Source organism: Phalaenopsis equestris, unplaced genomic scaffold (assembly GCF_001263595.1).
Source record: "Phalaenopsis equestris unplaced genomic scaffold, ASM126359v1 Scaffold000002, whole genome shotgun sequence".
Classification (NCBI taxonomy): domain Eukaryota; kingdom Viridiplantae; phylum Streptophyta; class Magnoliopsida; order Asparagales; family Orchidaceae; genus Phalaenopsis; species Phalaenopsis equestris.
The window spans coordinates 17,868,200-17,873,217 of record NW_018164444.1 but is presented as its reverse complement, the minus strand read 5'-3'; positions in this window follow the sequence as shown (position 1 = coordinate 17,873,217).

Here is a 5,018-nt window from a genome sequence, read left to right as displayed (position 1 = left end):
AGCAACACAAAAATAGGCATATATAATGATATAAATGCATATACATTTATAGGGTGGGTGTGAATGAAAATATAATGACATTGATTCTTGATATTTTTGACATGTGAAAATCACTTCATTAAAAAATAAGAGAGCAACTGATATGCGATCAACTAATTTTTATCATCCAACTCAAATCTCAAAGCATGACATAGATCTCGAGACAATATTTTGAACAAGAAATATTCAAACTGATAACGAGTCATCAATAAATCTAATTTCAGCAAACTAACAGTCAAACTAACCAACACAACGAGACGAACCCAATAGTATTGGATTTGGTCAAATCCAAGTCAAAACAAGCTTAGATTAAGTCATTAAACCACTTTTGAAGTTTTTCGTGCATATTTAGGAGATCAAACGAATGTCAAATCTGGTGCGCTCATAGTCGAATCAAGTATGTCGACAAAAGAAATCCAACGAGTTTAAGATCGCTTAATTCTGACATCATTGAGGCTCTTAAATGTTCACCAGTAGATGTCTAATCGAGGGAACTTCTTTGGGCGCGTCCAATCAAAGTGATTTATATTTTATTCGTTAGTTGCAACCAAGATTCTATAAAATAAGAGGGAGGGAAAGGGAAAGAAAGCTTTGAGGACTAAGGAAGAGCTTAAAACTTTGAAAAGAAGTTGAAGTACAACATTACTCCTGCTGTTGTCGACCACTGTCAATCATCGTCGACCACCACTAGGAGACTGTCATCGATAGCTATCAGTCGTTGCTCATTCATTGCAACATGTTCATCGATATTGTAATTCAAAAGAGTTTATAACATTTTTTCGTCTGTGGAACAAGAAATCTATACACATCAACTTATAATTTAATTTTACAACTGGGTCAGACCCCGTGATTTTTTCCTTCACAGTTTTTTCACATAAAAAAATTTAGTGTCTCTAGTGGTTGTTTTTCTTTCACCTAAATGTGTATTGATTCTCATGCAACATCAAAACGACAATCCATTACTTTACCAACTCGATCTTCTAGCAAGCATCAATAGTAATAATTGAAGCGCTAACATTTTTTTCTTTTTTGCCCAAATATTTGTGCATTTAATAATAATAGATGGGTTGAGTTAGAAGCAAGAACATTCTCTCTTTTCTCCCACACCACATCAACTTTAGCCTCCAAAAGAAGCATAAATTAAGTGGGAAGCACCTTTATCTTGTCATATCTCCCCTTCTTCACTTTATCCCCAGTCTCAATAACAATGGTTGAGTTAGTGGCAAAAATATTCCACAACTTTATTCTCCTTCCTTTTCTTATACACAAAACACTAAATAAATTTATCTTCATTAACAACCATCAGATGCCAACTTTAGCTCATTAGACGATGGGACTAGCAACAAGTTTTACTTGCTAAATGACTATGCTGATTTACAGAATTTAATTTTAAATCATTCAGGATTCCAATAAATATTGCTTTTTTACTGTGTGGCGGCACTCAGCCATGGCGGCGCTCGTGAAACCGCTATTCTGCGCGACGGCTCAGGCCGACGCTACAAGAAACCGCACCAGCGGCAACAGCGGAGGTTCGAATGAGCTTTCTTCGCCCCAGCGCTCGAAGAAGAAGAAGCTCGACGCAACGAGCTTATCGAGTCCTTCAAATCCTTTCGTGAAGCACTGCGTCAAGCTCCGCCTTAGCTCTTCTTATCGCCGCTCTTGCGGTTCTGCTCTAGTCGTCGGCCTCACTCCCATAATGTAAGCCTTCAATTCTCTGTAAACCCTACGGGCGGATCGATAGATAATCGGCCCTCTTGTTTTGTTCATTCTTCTCAAATAATAATAGGAATACTTGTGTGGTTGTGTTGGTTGTTCGTTGCCAGAGTATTATATTAGTCGGCACTGACAATTATTTATTGTTCACATCTTACAATGATTATTTTTGTTATCTTACACTGAAAATTGTTTGTTGTTCATCCATTACATTTGTCACGCTAACTTCCTCGTTTCTGCACATCAATCAATTTGCACTGTAAACTTGTTGTTTTATTTATAAATCTTGACAAATCATACACTTGTTTTTGGGGCTGTTTCGCAACAAGTAAGATTTAAGTCAGGTAGTATTTGTTAAATTTGCAAATATAGATTTAATTAAAGACCGAAACAACTTTGATAGAGGAACACTTGATTGTGGGTTTAATTGGATGAAAACAATGAGTATCTTTCTATTTAGGCATCACGATGTGGTGGTGAATAGTCATACTCATGCGGAAGTGGTCGAGGCAAGGAGGGCGGTGATCACTATGGTGGCGCTAGGATGTGTACTGAAATGAGTATTATTTTGTGGCCAATGGTGTAGTTGGGGAATTAGGCCAAAGGCTGTATGAAGTGTGCAGGGGCAGGGGAAAGTGGTATCAGATGTGTAGGGTTGTGAAAATAGAGAATTGGGCCTTGGTTGGCCTTGCAAGGTTGAAGATCAAGAACACTCTCAAGGTGTTTTTGGCTTTCAAGATGGTGTCAAAAGTCTTTGTGAAGGTCACTTGGGATTTTGGGGAATGTGTGGAGATGAAGAGGGTGTAGGGATGGTGTTTGGAAGGTGGCGGGGTAGATGAAATTGAGAGCTCTAGGGGTTTGGAGGTGTTGAGATCAAAGCAACCCCACAAGAGGGATTGTCTTGTTTAGGATGAGATGAATGTGACGGAAGATGAATGGTGTTTGAGGAGGTTGATAGATAAGATTGAGATTTAATTACAACAAGGAAAATAACAAAAAAGATAATGAGTAAACTCTCACCAAAGAACTAATGTCAGTTGAGATGCACTCAAATTTTTTGGGTGCGTTGAGGTGGTTGTTCTTTTTTGAAGAAGCAGCTGTGGAAGGAGTTTCACATCTGCTGTCAGAAAGTTGTTGCTAGAGTATCAATCAATTTGTTAAATAATCTACTTTGCTGCGGGTGTTTATGATAAAAATGATAGTTATGTTTTTATAGATATAAATTAATTGAACGATTGAAGTTTTTAAAATAATTATAACAGAACAGCATAAATGACTTCAACAATAAAGAAAACACATATGAAGTCCAATTGTCCCAATACACCAATTTTAAGACATCACTTTACACATAATTTCATAATAATAAAAATTATTAATGCTATAAACACATGCACCTTCATGTCCAAACGATCAAATCTTTGGAATAATTTTTTGTCCATAGCATTTCTTCTGACTTAATTACTATATGGAGTGAAATCCTCTATATTATCAGTCCATTGAAAAATCATACAATTTTCACGCGTCTTATTTCTGGGATAACAATAAAATCTCATCCCATAACTGTCTTCTCTTATTGATGTAAATTCAAAATACTACATATCACAATGATGGTACAGAACTCTAGAGATCTTCATGACATTGAACTCATTTTTCATGATATCGTAATATGTTATGCTTTTAATCTCAAAATTAAACTATATTTGTAATATAATAAAAAGAAAATATTATGGTTCATGTTAAAAAATATATATATATATATAAGAAAAAACTATGCAACTCTAAAGTTATAACAATAAAAATTAAAATCTCAAAATGTAGAAGAGAAATTTAGCAATAGTAAATTCTCAATACATCTCAAATAGTAGACATCAATCAGAAGACACTACAAAATATTAGTTACATATACTCGATGGATTTGCTATCTGTAATTTCTTGTCTCAACTGGATCATCTCCCAAACATCATCTCCATTGGCTATGTTAAAGTCATTCACATCAAAGTCTTCCTCAAATAATTATTGTCCTGCCTGGTTTTTGAATGCTTCTACAGTGTTGAATATTCATCTAAGACCCTAAAGTCAACATCGAATCGAGATAGACCTCTCCGCATAAAATTATGTAAAGCTGCTATTGCAACAATTATATTTATCTATTTTTCGAAGGAATGTATTAGCATATCTCGGAGTGTGATCCACTTCTTTCATATATAAAATCCTCTCTCGAGAACACTTCATAATGATGATTGTATTTTCTTGAACAATTCATTTCTCTCTGTGATCTCTCGGTTGCTGCGCTCAAAATCAGAAAGATGATATATCTTATCGGGGAAGAACTTTAAGAAACCTTTTGTATGTGATATGTCGAATTGACGGGATAATATTTCTTTAAATAATAATATTATTAGTACATCATTTCAAATTTAACTTATTATATATAATAATGAGTGTACTAACCGGGTGGAGACATTGAAAATTTATATTCATATCGTTGAGTTGCAAATTTGAATATGCGACTATCAGGAGCACTTATTCTCATTCAACCATTAAGAAGGTAAAACATATGTTGAAGTGACAAACTTCAAAGATATTTTGTGTTGTGGATTCACAACGTCCGATATATGCAATCTTATCATTTTTTTTAACATGTATGCCATCTATTGCTCTTATACATTGTTGTTTAAAATATGCATGATAATAAATTAGTTTTGATAAACATGCATGTAAATTAAATAGATAATACAATCAGTAACTTGAAGAACGATATGTATCTCATATGGTTATACATTTCTCTCGGTGTATGCCCAAAAGTAAGATTTAGTGGCTTGACAATATTGTTTGTCATTTTAACCAAAGAGTTAACCTCAATATTGAAATATCTACTAATCATCTTGGTTGAATCTGTAGTTGCTAGGAAGTAGCGCGAAGGGATTGATTATGTGACATAATATATAAAGCGATGACTAGTACTTCCCTGGATGAAAATTGAGATGATTCATACAAACTATTTTGCAATTCATCCAAAAAATCACAAAAAAAAATTTCAGGCATCCGAAACATACTATGAATTATATCTAAATGACCTCGGAGCAGCTCATCAATCCATCTGTCACCCATAGATGAGGATGACTCACATAGTGTCTTACACAAATGTTTGATAGTACTTTCAGCTCTTTCAGCTTATAGAATGGGTTTTTCTGCATCTCAATTGTTTTTCTGTCATTGTGCATATTTTTATGAAAAACAATGTAATTATTTGCTGATTTTTATGT